The sequence below is a fragment of the Toxorhynchites rutilus genome, chromosome 3, assembly GCF_029784135.1.
Source record: "Toxorhynchites rutilus septentrionalis strain SRP chromosome 3, ASM2978413v1, whole genome shotgun sequence".
NCBI lineage: Eukaryota > Metazoa > Arthropoda > Insecta > Diptera > Culicidae > Toxorhynchites > Toxorhynchites rutilus.
The window spans coordinates 245,611,478-245,632,272 of record NC_073746.1 but is presented as its reverse complement, the minus strand read 5'-3'; the positions used below and the strand labels follow the sequence as shown (position 1 = coordinate 245,632,272).

Sequence of the window (20,795 nt, the reverse complement as noted above, 5' to 3'; positions counted from 1 at the left end):
GCCTTCGACGAATAGTGGAACCTGGGATGGGTTTCGTTTGAGCGCGAAACGCGCTGTCATAGATCAAACGAGAAAGGAAGTTATACTCTTGGATATGTTATATGAAAATGTAGTATAATAATCAAGTTCGCCCTGTTACTTCACGACCCCGGTTTTGTCATTGTGGTTTTAGTTGAAGACCTGGCTAAGAAAATCAATTTTACTCTCGTTGGTTTGCACCTGCGACTAGCGTTTTGCAAGGAAAGAGCGTGCAAACATTTGTTAACAAATGTTCTTTTTATACTGTTGCACCAGAATTGGATTGTCCTTGAACCCTAATTTGTGAACTATCGTTGTATTTGCCGGAAAATAGTGTTCAAACATTTTCTTTTGGAATTCGATTCATGCGTCGAACCTTGATTCTAATTTCGAACACTACTTTAACGTTAATTTTAATAAAGATTTCTTCATAAAAGATTGTTTTAACAATTTATATTAGATTCGTAACGAGATTCTTACCGAACAAACCGAGCAATTAAAATACAAAAATCAAAAAATTCACGATGCTTGTTTTAGACGGAATTTGCTACTGCAAACATTTTATCACTGGTTTTCGATAGTCACTTTTTTTGTAAATGTTTAATATTATAAATTATAGGCAGTATCTATACCTGTAAATGAATTTTAAAATAAAACCTACAAACCAAAGAATGTTAGGGTTTTCACTATGGAATTATTTATAACATATATATTATATTTATATATTTATAAGTTCAGTAAATTCTCATTTAAAAATGATGTATTCGGGATTTGAATCATACGTCGAAACTCGATTCAAATTCCGAACTCTACTTCAATACTAATTTTAATAAATATGTCTGCATAAAATATCTTTTTTTTTCATCCATTTAATGGAGATTCTTACTTTTCTAGCAGTTTTCATGAAAACAGTTGAAAAAACCACAAAAACTGAAAAAATAATGGTGCTTGTCTTTTACGGAATTTGCTAACGTACATTTTATCATTGGTTTCGACTGTCACTTTTTTGCAAATGCTTAATATTATAAATTATAGGTTGTATCGATACCAGTAAATGATGTGAAAATGTATCCTATAACCCAAAGAATGTCAAGGCTCTCATTATTCAACTATTTATAACATTAAAGTTCAGTAAATTTATATTTAAAATGAAGTGTTCGGAATTTGAATCATGCAAAGAAACTTGAATCAAATTCCGAACACTACTTCAATACTAATTTTAATGAATATTTCTGCATAAAATATCATTTTTTCATCCATTTATTGTAGATTCTCACCTTTTCTAGCACCTAACATGAAAATAAGCAAACAAAGAAATTGAAAGAACTATAAAAATTAACGATGCTTGTTTTTTACGCAATTTGCTAACGGAAGCATTTTATCGTTAGTTTTGACTGTCACTTTTTTGCAAATGTTTAATATTTTAAATTATAGGCTAAATCAATGCCTGTAAATGATGTTAAAATGTAGCTTATACCTCAAAGAATGTCAGGGCTTTTATTATTCAATAATTTGTAACATTAAAGTGTAGTAAATTTACATTTAAAAATGAAGTGTTCGGAATATGAGGCAAAACGGTATCAATAGACGTCTTTAATTTGAAGTTTTGCTTTGAGGGGCATTCGAATATAACTGAAGATGTTATCGAAATTTATACGATTATTTTCGTATGACAAAAATCCTGGATTAAATTTTAGTGGTTTATTTTATCTTTAATATATGCAATCTTACGATGTTTAACGCTGAGAAAATGCAATCAGAAATGTACAGACAACCTTTATGATCAAATTAGAACGTCAACAAGCGCGCGAGTATTTTTCAGTGCCATACAATTCATTGAAGTTCCCCTCTATTTTTATTTGATGTTTGACATGTCCGCCCAGTTAACGAAAAGGATTCATTCAACAGCTGAGTTGCCTTTCCAGTCTAATTACAGAATACCAGCAGTACCAGCAGCGAACGACTACGGGAATCAGTGCATATTTCACAGAAATTCTATGTATAAATCTTCGTTTGTTGTTACTCGATTCGTATCATCATAAACCTTTCTTCAAATTTCACCCAAACAGTGTGCATCAATCACCGCAATAAAAGATAATGTTTCGCTGGAATTTTATGGCTCAGCGAAACGGTTAAAATACATCAAAACATAAGCCCCATTGCTCGCTGACACCCAACAAACCACCGTTCGGTCGGTTCTAAATCAGGTGATGACTAAAACGATATCAGCGTGGGGTAGAAGCACTTGACGCTGGAAACTGGGCGTCCTCGACTGTTTCAAGGCTCCGACTTGTGAGAAGTTTGAATTTAGAAAAAAAAAAACAAATCTTATTGTTAGCCAAGCGACGATGTTCATTCAACTGATCGAACGTGTTTCAAATAGTGAGGCTAATTACCATCCACTACGAGATTTTTACCTTTCTCGGCGTATTTGAATACAACTTCCAACCGGTAATCAATTCTAATGAAAATATAATTACCTTTTGCTGGGGCAACAACTTGCCGCAGGAGAGGTTTCCCAACTTCCTGTTAACCTCGGCAAGGCAAATTATTCTGGAGTGTACCCTGTTGCTGTTGCGGGCTCGATCGGCTTGCTCGTTTCCAGTTCGAAATAATTCACACCTGATGCTGATGCTGCCACTGTTGATGATGGTAATGTTTTTGGATACGCTTGTGACGACAATGTTGACAACGGTTTTGACTTTGACAACTCATTTTCACTTCATCGTGTTCTACCGTAAATCACCTCTCTCTCTCGAGTAGCATTATAATTTCCACTCGAATAACACAGCGCTGGACACTTTTCGGTAAACACACGAGATTCACAACGAACCACAACTGACGGGAACAAGGGAAGGAACAGTGTAAACTAAAATGGCAGAAATTCAGCTGGTGTGCAGCTCCTATTACACGATCAACTTCCAAAAAAGAATCGAAGCGGTGTTTGCATTGTTCAATTGCACAAAATAGAAAAAAAGAACTAGTTTCTTCACACCGACCAAACGAGGAGGACGGCACACAAGGGAACAACGTAATGAATAAGAACCGTATTCGCGTCTGCCCTAGCCAGCAGCACAGACACTAGTAAACCGCGGCGGTTGCATCGTCAGGAAGCAACAAGAGAGAGAGAGTAAAATTAAAACAGACTGTTGAAATACAGCGATTGTAGAACTGTCAGTTTGAACCATGAATGCCAGGCGATTTTTTCCGAGAATCTATTTGATATATCAAATACCTTTATAATTTGATATAATAAACTATCAATTTGGTAATCCCCAAAACGGGTTCCGATTGTTTAAGTTTGAATAAAAATTTTGCTTCATGATTTCTGAGAACTCAAAACGCGTAGCCCTGATCCTTATTTAATTATTTCTTTATATATTTTCTAATATTTCCACAGAATTCACCATTATTGCATCATAATCTATATCACAAGATGCAAAAAAAAAGTGTTACTCTACTACGTAGAATGCATATCTGATATGGGAAAGTTGATGTTTATTCATAATTCGCTTCTGTAATATGTTAATTCCACCTGAAAATTCATTATTATTATAATTTCACAAGAACGGAACACTGCTCAATGCCATTAACGCAATCTGATGTGCGAAATATGATTTTGCTATATTGTGCAACTGTCAAGAAAATAAATGCATACGGATATGAAAATCATCGCGAAAATTGAAAAAGTAAGTCTAACGTCTCGAAAATGAAGATATCTCCACATCTGGCATCGCTGATTCGGACAGAATTTTTAGCCAGGGTAAGTAAGTCTGGTGGGTCAACTTGCACATAACAAGACACTTGTGCATGGTTTGTGAATTCCCTTCAAACGTTTCGTCTTTCCATCAAACGTTTCGTCTTTCCTTTGCGACGTAGATTTCGAAGATAGAGCACTTATAGCAGCAAAGCACCATTATCGTTGTTGATATAATTTTCGACATTTGCGAAAACCTCTCTGAGTGAACAATTCTCGCGTAACTTTTGAAAAGGTCCTATGTAACATTCACATCAACTCGAGAAAAACGGAGTTGAAGATCGGAATATTGTTCCGCGAATTGTTTCAAAAGGAATCGATCTTTATCACTACTTTTACCACTAGCTGTCAATAATAACTCTGAAAAACCAATCGTAACTGTTGTCATGTGATTTTAAAAAGTTAGAAATTCAAGCCTTCGAGCGAAAAATGTTACATTGGACGTTTTGACTGCCCGCTTTGTACATTGGACAAATAACGTTGCACGATGAGAATCTGAAAATAACTACTAAACAACGATCCAAATACTTGCACTTCGTGCTAAAAGCAGATCATTATTGTTATAACTCGTTGAATTGAACTAAAAACGATATCAACACCCAAAAATAACAAAAACTCAAAATAACCGAAGTGCGATTTCGTGTTGTATTGGTTGCTTTGTTACTTCGGATGTATCGAGCGTCAGAGGAAAGTAGTGTCCGAAGTAACAGTCGAGTGCTTAAAATTCGAATCTGTACATTGGTCATTTTTTGTATCGGCGATAAAAAGGTGAAAAGGATAGATACTTGAACGATTGTTTTCTCAATGCATTAAATGATTGATAACTAATAGTGTGAATCCATTAACTCGATTTGTTTACATTTGTTACTTAGGACGTTTTCAAAAGTTACGCGAGAATTCTTTGGCTTTCCACCATCCCATTTTTGTACCATTCATACAAACAAAGATACGAAATCGGTGCACCTCTTTTTATGACTATCTTAGATGTGTCAATTTCGTGGGAGCGATAGCAGAGTATTTTTTATTTTGATGTAGGCCTGTGATGAGCGAGGGGCTTGAAGCGATGAATGTTGAATGTCAAATATTAGGCTGTCAAAAAAGTCCTGCGGTATTTTTTTTCGAATTTTCATTTGTTCATAAAATTAGTTACAATCATCTGTTTTAAGTCAAATATGCGCCGTTTTGTTCGATGACTTGTTCCCAACGAGATGCCAATTTCATAATACCCCTGTTATAGAAGCTCGCTTCCTTATTGTCAAAAAAACTCGGATAGCCAATTTTCACAGGCCTCGTTCGCCATGGACAAAAACAGGTGGTAGTCACTTGGTGCAAGGTCCGGACTATACGGCGGATGCAAAAGAACCTCCCATCCGAGCTCTCGGAGCTTCTGGCGCGTCACCAAAGAAGTGTGTGGCCTGGCGTTGTCCTGATGAAAGATAATGCGGCCTCTGTTTATCAAAGATGGCCTCTTCTTCATGAGTGCTACCTTCAAGCGGTCCAGTTGTTGGCAGTACAAGTCCGAATTGAGCGTTTGGCCATAGGGAAGCAGCTCATAATAGATTATTCCTTGACAATCCCACCAAACACACAGCAGAACCTTCCTGGCCGTTAATGAGGGCTTGGCCACCGTCTGAGCCGCTTCAGCGGGCTTCGACCACGACCGTTTGCGCTTCACGTTGTCGTAAGTGACCCACTTTTCATCGCCAGTCACCATCCGCTTCAGAAACGGGTCGATTTTGTTGCGATTCAGCAGCGATTCACATGCGTCGATACGGTCAAAGATGTTTTTTTGCGTCAACGTGTGTGGCACCCATACATCGAGCTTCTTTGTGAATCCAAGCTTCTTCAAATGGTTAATAACGGTTTGATGACTTATCCCCAGCTCTTGGCCGATGCTACGACTGCTACTATGCCGGTCTTTCTCGGCTAATTCAGCGATTTTGACCTCTACACCAGAACGAAAACGTTGAAACCATCGTTGTGCGGTGGAAATGGAAACTGTATCGGGTCCATAAACTGCACAAATTTTATTGGCAGCTTGAGATGCATTTTTGCCTTTGTCATAGTAGTACTGTAAAATATGTCGGGTTTTCTCTTTATTTTGCTCCATATTTGCGACACTATAACTCACGAACGACTTAACCAAACAAAATACTGTTAAGAACTATATTATAGCGCGCACCTTTCCAACAAGCTATAGTATGACTCGATACAATGAATACAACTAGTATTGTAGTGTAGTAAGCCATGACTCAATATAGGAAAATAAAATTTTCATTTCGTTAGGTACCGTCAAACAATCAAGTTGATTTTTCACTCGAAGCTACAATAGGTTATGGGCCTATTCATCGTTTTTTTTTTTGAAGCTTTGAAGATTCGAAATGGCAACATCAAGAATTGGAAATTTGGGAAATCAAGATTCGAGACCACACGGTGCTTCAAGCTTACCTGGAATCGAGCGATTGTACGGACGGGAAAATTGGGCGACATGGAAGTTCGCCGTCAAGACTTACCTCGAACTTGAAGACCTCTGGGAGGCCGTCAAGCCCGAGAAGAACGAGGATGGAACTTTCAAAGCTATCGACCCTGTCAAGAATCGAAAAGCGAGAGCGAAGATTATTCTTCTGTTGGAACCAACGAATTACGTTCATGTAGAGGAAGCGACGACTGCAAAGCAAGTCTGGGATAATCTGGAGAAAGCGTTTGAAGACTCCGGACTCACTAGGCGAGTAGGACTTCTGCGGAAACTAGTGAAGACAGACCTGGGAAGCTGTGCGTCGATGTCTGAATACGTCAACGAAGTTATTTCGACGGCTCACCAACTCAACGGGATTGGATTCAAAATTTCGGATGAGTGGATTGGCGCGTTGCTGCTGTGTGGTCTTCCTGACGAGTACAGACCAATGATTATGGCTCTGGAAAACTCTGGAACCCCTGTAACAGGAGATGCGATCAAGACAAAGCCACTGCAGGAGCTGCAGGTACCAATGTCGGATGCGGCACTACTGGCAAGAGGTAAGCGTGGAGGATTCAACAAGCAGCAGAAACCGGCCAATCAACCGAAGACGGAATCAAAGGGTCCGAAATGCAGGAAATGCAAAAAATTCGGGCACATCGCAAAGGATTGCAGGAGCAAGCCGGATATACCCGATCCGTCATTTACAACATCCTCTTCCTTCTGGAGAAAGGAGAGAGCGTCGAACGGAATTTTGGTTCCAGCCACCCGAAAGTTCAGCAGAAGCTGATGAGGTAGACCGAGAGTAAGGTGGCCTCATCGATTCGCTTCTAAAGCCGGCAGGTCGGAGTGACCGACCAAACGGTGTAACTGGCCAAAATGGAAATTTTTATTCAGTAGCGTCAGTCGAAGCCGGTCGTATCCGAACTGCCAATCACCCAGAATAAGCGGCTGAGGGTGTTGGTGGAAAACATCTTTCCGGAGAAGCGCGACGTCGTGGTCATGATGTATAACGAGACCTTATTGACGTTGAATGGCAACGACTGGCAAAGGGCAGGATGTTTTACGGGTACTTACTTCAAACGGAGGCCAGCTCTTATAATTTCGTGGTCAAATAGGAGAAGCAGCTGATCGCCAAGGCCACGAAAGAGCTAAAGAACATGTTGGCATCAATCTTTTCATCGGCATCTGCAAGTGTTTCGACTAACTGACGTAAGGTCGCCCGGCAAGGCGTCGGAGATTGTTTGTGGAAGGCATAATAAACGAATGAATGAAAATTTGTTCCCTTTAATTTTTTTTTTGTTTTTTCCCATCGCCAATCGAAATTAGTCCATTTTTTTATTGTATACGTGATGATAAAATTGCAACTGCAACTTTCCGATTAATGGATTTTGGAAATCTTTCATGTGTTCAACTTTGTATAGTACAGATTGAACCATGGATTCAAAAACCTTACTAACACGATGAGAACTGCCCGATTTGTGAGTCGAAGCATTTTGCTTCAAATGTCCAGGCGTCTTTCCAAGTAGCGACTGATTGATGTCAATAAGAAGGCGCAATAGTGTTGGTTAGCCATCGACTCTTGCTCTTCTAGACACATTGGGCCTGATCACGAACATCACTGAATCAAATGCTGGCTCAAAGATGAATACTTGGTTGGTCGGGAATAATGTAGATGTTGAACATATGGGAATGTAATTTTACGCTAGAGATAAAACTTGAGTATTATGTTTAATAATTGAAATCTCGCATACTCTTGTACTTAGCTCTGTCTTACTCGTTTGAGTAGTGCGAAATATTCAGAATAATTTTTTATGAACCATTTCTACAATTTTGATGAATAATAATATCTTTTATATCTCAGAACAAACCCGAATTTACCCACCTCACGATCAGTATAATCTGAGCTACTCCCATATGGGATTCTGAAGTTTAATCCTCTTATCCTTCCCATTCTCGTGTAACTTGATATACGGGACATGAGGTTTGATTTAATTATTTAAACAGAAACTGATCAGCAACTTCGGTCAGAACCATAATCCTCATAGAAAACATCTGATGGGTTTCAAGGAATTTGACAAAAGCGGAAAGTGATTGAGATTTTCTTTAGACGGATATCAAAATTATGGAAAAAGAACTAGAGAAGAATTTAAAAAGAGTGGGCCTGATTCTCGAATACACTTCACGGTGGAAACGGAATGAAACGTATTCGCGATGGCAACGGTACGGTGTCGACATCTGGATACGAAATTAGTTTCCCACTAAACTTATCATTATAATATCAAATTATCTTCAGGTGAAATTTTTGTATGAGATTATTATACCACATGAAGAAAACAATGTTTTCCACTCACATTGAATACCAGTTTGATACGAAGAAGTTAATTTTCATTAATGATTTTTTATTTGAAAAGTGCTCATTCTGCCTGAAAACTCATCATTATCTTCGGCACTTCACTAACTCGTAAAACGTAGTTCAATGGCGTGCCGTTCATTTCGTTTCCACCGTGAAGTGTATTCGAGAATCAGGGCCAGTATCTTGCGAATGCTTTGCAATGATGGACTCATTTTTTCCATGTTTGAAACTTATTATCTCTTTTTCAATATTCTTTCATTCAAAGTATGTCTTCAAAACAATACCGTTGAAAATATCTATAACGTAAAAAGTTATAACTATCGTCCTGATTCTGGTCTGGTCCGCCAATTGTGAATGTTTGAATTACAAAAAACTAGCTCTGCAATGTTGGTTATTATTTTATATTCAAAATATCAACAAATCAATATTATACATAATCAATCATAATGACCGTATTTGGGCCAGTGGCCTCCATTGCCATTTTATAGTGTTGCAACTCTCTCTCAGTCTAATTCTAAAAATAGAAACAAAAAACAGGAAGTGGGTTATATCTATGGTATAACCGCAAGGGTGACGTAGGACTATCGTTGGTTTAGAGATCATTAGTTTGAAGTTGAATCTAAATCCATTCTGAATGAATGAATAAATGAATATTTGGGAGACTTCGAAAACGAGAGCGTTACGTTGGAGGCACAAGGTTTTATGCATCCAATATAGGATACGAAAAACCTTGTTCTGAAGAATAATCTTCAGAAGCTAACCTGCTAACTGTACTTGATTGACAAATCACAAACCCAAATGTATTATATGGATATTTTATGGATAGAAAACATTGAAATAAACTCTTTCACATGAATGTAATTGTAAATTCCCAGAGGAACTGGCAGATTATTTCCCAGCAATGATTAGATATTTCCACATTTTCCTCGATACTGGAAGCCCACATGTGGTTAATGCTAATTCGATAACCATCTGTTAATAGCACTTGCTTGAAACATATTTGGTCACAGTGTTACATGGATAGAAAACATTCAAATAAACTTTTTCACATGAATGTATTTTTGAATTCCCAGAGGAACTGGCAGATTATTTTCAGTAATGATTAGATATTTCCACATTTTCCTCGATACTGGAAGCCCACCAGTGGTTAATACTAACTCGATTACCACCTGTTAATAGTACTTGATTGAAAAATATTTGGTCACAGTGTTACATGAATAGAAAACATTCAAATAAACTCTTTCACATGAATGTATTTTTAAATTCCCAGAGGAACTGGCAGGTTATTTTCCAGCAATAATTAGATCTTTCCAGAACTTTCTCGATGCTGAATGGCATCCAAACGGAAGGAATTCTGCGCGTGTATGTGTCGATCCTTCGCCGTCCACCTCCTCCAGCACGTTAGGCAACGATGTTGTCTTGTCGATGTCCTCACGAAAAATGAATGTGTCTCACCACCAGAATATCGCTTAAGTATGCTTTTTGTGTGTGATTGAATCGAGAGAAGGTGTGGTTTACGATGGCAATTTGGAAGGCAAACTAGAGGGGAATGAACTCTCTGAGCTCGGAACTTTCGGCGACAGAGCAAGAATCGATTGCGGGCGCATACAATATTGGATACGGAAATATCCTACTGATGGGGAAGAATAATCTTCAGAAACTATCTTGTTAATTGCGATTGATTGAAAAATCACAAAACCAAATGTATTTGGTCACAGTGTTACATGGATAGAAAACATTAAAGTAAACTCTTTCACATGAATGTATTTTTAAATTCCCAGAGGAACTGGCAGATTATTTTCCAGCAATGATTAGATATTTCCACATTTTCCTCGATAATGGAAGCCCACCAGTGGTTAATACTAACTCGATAACCACCTGTTAATAGTACTTGATTGAAAAATATTTGGTCACAGTGTTACATGGATAGAAAACATTCAAATAAACTCTTTCACATGAATGTATTTTTGAATTCCCAGAGGAACTGGCAGATTATTTTCCAGTAATGATTAGATCTTTCCGGAACTTTCTCGATGCTGAATGGCATCCAAACGGAAAGAATTCCGCGTGTGTATATATGTGTGTGTGTGTGTGTAGCGGCTGCTTCGAGATCTTCCCGGGGAACTGTCTGTGGCATCACTCTCCTCCTGATGGATTCCCTTCTGGCCTAAGGTGCACAAACGGGCTCTTGGTGACACCGTTCATCCGCGCTTTCATGATAAACGAAGAGCTTCACCACAACAGCGACAACATGCTCCAATCACTGTTCAATTAGAACTGAGTGGTTTTCCGAGCGGCGCTCGCTTATATACCGATTGGTGATTTCAATAGCCTGTTTTGAAAGCAATTTTAAGGCTATTGAAACTAGTTTTTGGATCAAAAAGTAACAAGTATAGAACGCGTAGACATTTTATCTTTCGAATGAAGTGTTTATCATACCATTTCGTTCAGTTGTTTAGGAGCTATTAACGCTCAAAATCTCGGTCTCCGGCGTAACGCTTTCGTTTTCGAAACTTTGATTTTACACCCCGGTATAGAAATGAAAGACGTAGTCCTACGTCAAAAAAAAAACAGGAAGTGGGTTATATCTATGGTATAACCGCAAGGGTGACGTAGGACTATCGTTGATTTAGAGATCATTTGTTCGAAGTTGAATCTAAATCCATTCTGAATGAATGAATAAATGGGGGACTTTGGGGGACTTCGAAAACGAGAGCGTTACGTTGGAGGCACAAGGTTTTATGCATCCAATATAGGATACGAAAAACCTTGTTCTGAAGAATAATCTTCAGAAGCTAACCTGCTAACTGTACTTGATTGACAAATCACAAACCCAAATGTATTATATGGATATTTTATGGATAGAAAACATTAAAATAAACTCTTTCGCTTGAATGTAATTTTCAATTCCAAGGGGAACTGGCAGATTATTTTCCAGCAACGATTAGATATTTCCACATTTTCCTCGATACTGGAAGCCCACCAGTGGTTAATACTAACTCGATAACCACCTGTTAATAGTACTTGATTGAAAAATATTTGGTCTCAGTGTTACATGGATAGAAAACATTAAAATAAACTCTTTCACATGAATGTATTTTTAAATTCTCAGAGGAACTTGCAGATTATTTTCCAGCAATGATTAGATCTTTCCGGAACTTTCTCGATGCTGAATGGCATCCAAACGGAAAGAATTCTGCGCGTGTATGTGTCGATCCTTCGCCGTCCACCTCCTTCAGCACGTTAGGCAACGATGTTGTCTTGTCGATGTCCTCACGAAAAATGAATGTGTCTCACCACCAGAATATCGCTTAAGTTTGCTTTTTGTGTGTGTTTGAATCGAGAGAAGGTGTGGTTTACGATGGAAATTTGGAAGGCAAACTAGAGGGGAATGAACTCTCTGAGCTCGGAACTTTCGGCGACTGAGCAATAATCGATTGCGGGCGCATACAATATTGGATACGGAAATATCCTACTGATGGGGAAGAATAATCTTCTGAAGCTATCCTGTTAATTGCGATTGATTGAAAAATCACAAAACCAAATGTATTTGGTCACAGTGTTACATGGATAGAAAACATTCAAATAAACTCTTTCACATGAATGTATTTTTAAATTCCCAGAGGAACTGGCAGATTATTTTCAGTAACGATTAGATATTTCTACATTTTCCTCGATACTGGAAGCCCACCAGTGGTTAATGCTAACTCGATAACCACCTGTTAATAGTACTTGATTGAAAAATATTTGGTCACAGTGTTACATGGATAGAAAACATTAAAATAAACTCTTTCACATGAATGTATTTTCAAATTCCCAGAGGAACTGGCAGATTATTTTCAGTAACGATTAGATATTTCCACATTTTCCTCAATACTGGAAGCCCACCAGTGGTTAATACTAACTCGATAACCACCTGTTAATAGTACTTGATTGAAAAATATTTGGTCACAGTGTTACATGGATAGAAAACATTCAAATAAACTCTTTCACATGAATGTATTTTTAAATTCCCAGAGGAACTGGCAGATCATTTTCCACCAATGATTAGATCTTTCCGGAACTTTCTCGATGCTGAATGGCATCCAAACGGAAAGAATTCTGCGCGTGTATGTGTCGATCCTTCGCCGTTCACCTCCTCCAGCACGTTAGGCAACGATGTTGTCTTGTCGATGTCCTCACGAAAAATGAATGTGTCTCACCACCAGAATATCGCTTAAGTATGCTTTTTGTGTGTGATTGAATCGAGAGAAGATGTGGTTTACGATGGCAATTTGGAAGGCAAACTAGAGGGGAATGAACTCTCTGAGCTCGAAACTTTCGGCGACTGAGCAATAATCGATTGCGGGCGCATACAATATTGGATACGGAAATATCCTACTGATGGTGAAGAATAATCTTCAGAAGCTATCCTGTTAATTGCGATTGATTGAAAAATCACAAAACCAAATGTATTTGGTCACAGTGTTACATGGATAGAAAACATTCAAATAAACTCTTTCACATGAATGTATTTTTAAATTCCCAGAGGAACTGGCAGATTATTTTCCAGAAAAGATTAGATCTTTCCGGAACTTTCTCAATGCTGAATGGCATCCAAACGGAAAGAATTCCGCGCGTGTATGTGTGTGTAGCGATGTCTTCCCGGGGAACCGTTTGTGGCATCACTCTCCTCCTGATGGATTCCCTTCTGGCCTAAGGTGCACAAACGGGCTCTTGGTGACACCGTTCATCCGCGCTTTCATGATAAACGAAGAGCTTCACCACAACAGCGACAACATGCTCCAATCACTGTTCAATTAGAACTGAGTGGTTTTCCGAGCGGCGCTCGCTTATATACCGATTGGTGATTTCAATAGCCTGTTTTGAAAGCAATTTTAAGGCTATTGAAACTAGTTTTTGGATCAAAAAGTAACAAGTATAGAACGCGTAGACATTTTATCTTTCGAATGAAGTGTTTATCATACCATTTCGTTCAGTTGTTTAGGAGCTATTAACGCTCAAAATCTCGGTCTCCGGCGTAACGCTTTCGTTTTCGAAACTTTGATTTTACACCCCGGTATAGAAATGAAAGACGTAGTCCTACGTCAAAAAAAAAAACAGGAAGTGGGTTATATCTATGGTATAACCGCAAGGGTGACGTAGGACTATCGTTGATTTAGAGATCATTTGTTCGAAGTTGAATCTAAATCCATTCTGAATGAATGAATAAATGAATATTTGGGGGACTTCGAAAACGAGAGCGTTACGTTGGAGGCACAAGGTTTTATGCATCCAATATAGGATACGAAAAACCTTGTTCTGAAGAATAATCTTCAGAAGCTAACCTGCTAACTGTACTTGATTGACAAATCACAAACCCAAATGTATTATATGGATATTTTATGGATAGAAAACATTAAAATAAACTCTTTCGCTTGAATGTAATTTTCAATTCCAAGGGGAACTGGCAGATTATTTTCCAGCAACGATTAGATATTTCCACATTTTCCTCGATACTGGAAGCCCACCAGTGGTTAATACTAACTCGATAACCACCTGTTAATAGTACTTGATTGAAAAATATTTGGTCTCAGTGTTACATGGATAGAAAACATTAAAATAAACTCTTTCACATGAATGTATTTTTAAATTCTCAGAGGAACTTGCAGATTATTTTCCAGCAATGATTAGATCTTTCCGGAACTTTCTCGATGCTGAATGGCATCCAAACGGAAAGAATTCTGCGCGTGTATGTGTCGATCCTTCGCCGTCCACCTCCTTCAGCACGTTAGGCAACGATGTTGTCTTGTCGATGTCCTCACGAAAAATGAATGTGTCTCACCACCAGAATATCGCTTAAGTTTGCTTTTTGTGTGTGTTTGAATCGAGAGAAGGTGTGGTTTACGATGGAAATTTGGAAGGCAAACTAGAGGGGAATGAACTCTCTGAGCTCGGAACTTTCGGCGACTGAGCAATAATCGATTGCGGGCGCATACAATATTGGATACGGAAATATCCTACTGATGGGGAAGAATAATCTTCTGAAGCTATCCTGTTAATTGCGATTGATTGAAAAATCACAAAACCAAATGTATTTGGTCACAGTGTTACATGGATAGAAAACATTCAAATAAACTCTTTCACATGAATGTATTTTTAAATTCCCAGAGGAACTGGCAGATTATTTTCAGTAACGATTAGATATTTCTACATTTTCCTCGATACTGGAAGCCCACCAGTGGTTAATGCTAACTCGATAACCACCTGTTAATAGTACTTGATTGAAAAATATTTGGTCACAGTGTTACATGGATAGAAAACATTAAAATAAACTCTTTCACATGAATGTATTTTCAAATTCCCAGAGGAACTGGCAGATTATTTTCAGTAACGATTAGATATTTCCACATTTTCCTCAATACTGGAAGCCCACCAGTGGTTAATACTAACTCGATAACCACCTGTTAATAGTACTTGATTGAAAAATATTTGGTCACAGTGTTACATGGATAGAAAACATTCAAATAAACTCTTTCACATGAATGTATTTTTAAATTCCCAGAGGAACTGGCAGATCATTTTCCACCAATGATTAGATCTTTCCGGAACTTTCTCGATGCTGAATGGCATCCAAACGGAAAGAATTCTGTGCGTGTATGTGTCGATCCTTCGCCGTTCACCTCCTCCAGCACGTTAGGCAACGATGTTGTCTTGTCGATGTCCTCACGAAAAATGAATGTGTCTCACCACCAGAATATCGCTTAAGTATGCTTTTTGTGTGTGATTGAATCGAGAGAAGATGTGGTTTACGATGGCAATTTGGAAGGCAAACTAGAGGGGAATGAACTCTCTGAGCTCGAAACTTTCGGCGACTGAGCAATAATCGATTGCGGGCGCATACAATATTGGATACGGAAATATCCTACTGATGGTGAAGAATAATCTTCAGAAGCTATCCTGTTAATTGCGATTGATTGAAAAATCACAAAACCAAATGTATTTGGTCACAGTGTTACATGGATAGAAAACATTCAAATAAACTCTTTCACATGAATGTATTTTTAAATTCCCAGAGGAACTGGCAGATTATTTTCTAGAAAAGATTAGATCTTTCCGGAACTTTCTCAATGCTGAATGGCATCCAAACGGAAAGAATTCCGCGCGTGTATGTGTGTGTAGCGATGTCTTCCCGGGGAACCGTTTGTGGCATCACTCTCCTCCTGATGGATTCCCTTCTGGCCTAGGGTGCACAAACAGGCTCTTGGTGACACCGTTCATCCGCGCTTTCATGATAAACGAAGAGCTTCACCACAACAGCGACAACATGCTCCAATCGCTGTTCAATTAGAACTGAGTGGATTTCCGAGCGGCGCTCGCTTATATACCGATTGGTGATTTCAATAGCCTGTTTTGAAAGCAATTTTAAGGCTATTGAAAAAAGTTTTTGGATCAAAAAGTAACAAGTATAGAACGCGTAGACATTTTATCTTTCGAATGAAGTGTTTATCATACCATTTCGTTCAGTTGTTTAGGAGCTATTAACGCTCAAAATCTCGGTCTCCGGCGTAACGCTTTCGTTTTCGAAACTTTGATTTTACACCCCGGTATAGAAATGAAAGACGTAGTCCTACGTCAAAAATTCTGTTCATTCAGGACAATCGCAACTAGACCTTCGCCATGTTTTAATTGAACTACGGGAACTACATTTTTAATCCTTAATTACATCCCATAGCGCATTTACCGAATCCAAATAAACAAATTTACGTCCTCTGGATACATCAGAATTTCGGTATAAAAATGCCACCAGGCGGGTGAATTGCTGTTTGTTCATCTTTTGTTTCTTAAACAAGACAAGACAAGATTCAAAATTTTAGCAAAAAAGCTAAAAAATACGAAATTAAACTCACTCCATTCCGTGTGACTAGCTTTCACCATCTAAAGCAAGTGACAAATATACCTGTTTTTCTCCGTGATATGACAGTATCGTGGTATTCATAATAACACCGAGTTCATCAAAGTTGTCACGACGGATGAACTCTACTGGATTCTTCACACACGGTGACAGCCGTAATAAGGTTGTATACAATTCATTTCCCCCAAAGTTATGATTTTAGGTTTTTGATTTAGATGAAAACCGATTCAGTAAGTACTAGCTCTTCTTCTGAGGATGCTTTAATGAGCATGTATCAATTCTCGCGATTCTGTCGTCTTGAATGTAGCAATCGAGTCAAATTGAAGTGTAAAAATGTATTAGAATGTCTTTGTTTCTGAAGTAGAGAACTGAAGTGCATGTCGTGAATATAAAGGCGCGTCCACATTATGCCGAATGATGCCGATCGACCTGTACCAGGCGGCATATTCGGTTCGTTATGTAATGTGGACGCCTTATCGGGTACACGAAGCCGAAGTCCCATCGGATGCACGAAGCCGTCACGAACACACGAAGTACAATGTCGTCAACGTTTATTTACTTCGTTTTATTTTGGTTCGACTTTCTCGAACCAGACCCACTTGTTTCGGGTTGGGTTCGGTTTGATTCAATTCGGTTTTCGGCACGTCGGCAAGCCTGGGCGGTACGTCCACATTTAGTCGGCTTTACCGGGCGGCCAAGACCGATTGGCGTAATGTGGACGCGTCTTAACAGATTAACTTCACTGAATGATAGATTCCTTCACTGAATAACCTTTTGACGTAGGATTACGTCTTTCGGGAACATATTGGGGTACAAATTGAAAATCGAAAATCGAGCACATTTTGAAAAATGTCCAATGTCCAAATGTCCAGTCATTTCATGATGGATTGATCAAATTTTTTCGTCAATCAATTTCGGCATTCCATAACAATTTTTTCTATTGAATAAAATATTACATGTCATGAAATTAAGTATCGAACAATTGAATACTCTCAACCCCTATACTAACGGACATACCCACTTCTGATTGGTCGAAATTGACGACACATGCGGCGGTTCCCTAACAGAGACATCAAAACCAAGCTGCCTGGGGGAATTCGGCATTGTAAATACATGAAAGTAGGGGGAACTTTTGCTCCCACCAAATGTGTTGCTTAACAGGGACATCAAAAGTAAGCTGCCTGGGGGAAATCGACATTGTAATTACATTAAAATAGGGGGAGCTTTTGCTCCCACCGGAATGTGTTCCATAACAGAGATATCAAAACCAAGCTGCCTGGGGGAAATCGACATTGCAAATATATGCAAGTCGGGAGTATTTTTATATTGCAAGTAAGGTGAGTAATACGATTAATTCTAGCAAATAAAATTTAAATTTGCAACTTTATTGTTGATTGCTTCGTGAAATTTCATAAAAAATGACCGATCGTGTATGGTGAAAATTTAGCACAAGTGTAAGTGTAAAATTATATATGTTAGCAGTTGTATAAAAAATAAATTGATAAATGAAACGATTTATTTCAATTTTCATAAATAAGAACCAAGGTGTGTTCCCGCTCGAGAACGGGTCGTTCGGTTTTTAGCCGTCTGTTTTGTTGTGTTCATTTTCGTCCAAAGAAATTTTATACGGTGTTGTTAGTACAATTAAAATTCGCATTGGGTTGAATAAACACTCAAAAAGCAAAAAACAGGAAGTGGGTTATATCTATGGTATAACCGCAAGGGTGACGTAGGACTATCGTTGATTTAGAGATCATTTGTTTGAAGTTGAATCTAAATCCATCCTGAATGAATGAATAAATAAATATTTGGGTGACTTCAAAAACGAGAGTGTTACGTTGGAGACTCAAGGTTTTATGCATCCAATATTGGATACAAAAAACCTTGTTCTGAAGAATAATCTTCAAAAGCTTTCCTGCTAACTGCACTTGATTGACAAATCACAAAACCAAATGTATGTGGTCGCAGTATTATATGGATAGAAAACATTAAAATAAACTCGCTTGAATGTAATTTTCAATTCCAAGGGGAACTGGCAGATTATTTTTCAGCAACGGTCATTTCTTTCCAGGTTTCCTCTCGATAACCAGCAAACGAAAAAAGTTGCGCACGTGTATGTGTGTGTGTGTGGCGGCTGCTTCTATGTCTTTCCGAGGAACCGTATTTCGATGCTGATACTCTCTTGGTCACGAGAGTATCAGCATCGGCTTTTCTGCGCTCCCTCACAGTTAAAATAAACTGATTGCATTTCAGGTCAGGTCAGGCCAGGTAATGAATCCTTCGATCCCACGCCGTTCAGCTCGTTCAGTAACGATGTTGTCTTGACGATGTCCTCAGGCGTCGTGCACAAATTACGTAACGCTAAAAATCCGAATTCTGAACCACCTCTCCCCCCCCCCTTTCGTAACGCAATTTCCTATCTCTAATAAACAGAAAGTAACGCAACATCTACCCCCTCCCCCCTTATCGCGTTACGTAATTTGTGCACGACGCCTCACGAAAAATGAATCGGTTTCACCACCAAATATCATTTCAGTATGCTTTTCGTGCGTGAATGAAATCGAGAGAAGGTGTGGTTTACGATGGCAATATGGAAGGCAGACTAGAGGAGAATGAACTCTCTAAGTATGAAAATTTCGGCGACTGAGCAATAATCGATTGAAAATTATATAATTTTCGCGATACGAAACATTTTCCGTTTTTCATGTTAAGCATCCAATATTGGATACGAAAATATCCTACTGATGGGAAAGAATAATCTTCAGAAGCTTTCCAGCTAATTACACTTGATTTCAGATTGGCCTGTAAAAACTTTTCTAAACTCTAATCCATCAAATTTGGAGCCCTGAAAAGGGCCGTTGATTATATGCTAAGCTAATATAGCACCCTCTCCTTGGATTCGATGGGCCAGCTGAATGTCCTTGGGCATGATGTCGTCACATCACGTTTCACGTTTTGCGTGGATTGCACACAAATTTGTATCTTCGAATAAGCCTTCTGCAGCGTCATAACAGCGGAACTTTGGAAGCGCAAGTCGGTTTTGAAGTCCTGAGCAATTCCACGATCCAAAAGCTGCAAAGGTAGCTTGCGGATCAGCAATTCGGTCGACTTCCGATAGCGATGAATTTCACGCAAAGTTCCCGGTCGATAGCGATGTGGCTTCTTCACCTATCCTGCGGCTGGTGCGCTTATCCGAGCTGCTTTCGTGTGCCTTACCACTGAAAGACTAACTAGCTATCTGCTTGGTCCAAAACAAACGAGTCGTCACGGTGCGAGAGTAGAGTAATAAATGAACGAAAGCAAAGGAAGCGTCATTTTATAAACCATAAAAGTATTGAATCTAAACCCCACCCTTATTATATTCGATGCTTACCCTGAGAGAGAAACGAATAACATCGAAGTAAGTATACAGTAATGTATTTGAATCCGGACACTTTGCGTTACATTTAATACCATACCGCAGCCACAACATTTTCTGCATGTTGAATTAATGCGATTGATTAGTAACTATCAAAAAACTATCAGTAACTATATTAGCAACTATTAATCGCATAAATTCAACATGAAAAAAATGTTATGGCTGTGGTATGATATTGAATGTAATGCAAAGTGTCCGGATTCAAAAGCATTACTGTAAAAAAGAGTTAACTCGACTGAAATTTTTTCGGTTCGGCCTGCAAAAACGAAATTAAGAGCCCCCGCCGACTGCAGACTGACTTGTCGACCGATAGTTTGGTCGGCTTCTTAATCAGTACGGAGAAAAAAAGTCTGTAGTGTACAGCATAATGCATAGACGTAAGTATGAGCTTCCCCATCTCACATTCCAATAAGATTAATGGGTTTCCAAGTGGGCGCGCTACATACGGATACGAATGATTTCAATAACCTGTTTTCGAAGCTATCATTAAGCTATTGAAACAATTTTTCGACTCAATAAATAGCAATCATATAACTCTTGGACATTTTATCTTTTGTATGAAATAATTATCATACTGTTCCGTTGATCCGAAGCAGAATGAATCACGCTTAAAGAAGGAATGGATTTTTTCTTGGAATTTAGTCAGCAGAAATAATGCCCTTTCCCAACAATTAAAAACGACAAACGGTAAACAGTTTCATCAAAGTGATTTCTTCGATATGGGGATATATTCACTACATCATGTCATATATTTCATATTTTTCATTATGAAATTCATATCCATGGCACCTATCGGTATCGAATTATCATCGACACCACGATTTTCGCTAAATGCTCCTTTCAGTTCAGCCTGTAAAAAACTTTTCTGAACTCTAATCCATCAAATTTGGAGCCATG

The 20,795-nt window shown here is 38.6% G+C and overlaps 1 protein-coding gene across 2 annotated transcripts in view; it reads right to left on the bottom strand.

Moving 5' to 3' along the window:
• LOC129779254 (katanin p60 ATPase-containing subunit A-like 1) overlaps window positions 1–3,120 on the bottom strand; it is a 54,431-nt gene extending 51,311 nt beyond the window's left edge. For both annotated transcript variants that reach the window (XM_055786641.1, XM_055786640.1), the window contains exon 1: window positions 2,499–3,120. The gene's annotated coding sequence lies outside the window, so the exon portion shown is untranslated. The remainder of the gene's footprint in view (window positions 1–2,498) is intronic.
• Between the last annotated feature and the right edge of the window lie 17,675 nt (window positions 3,121–20,795).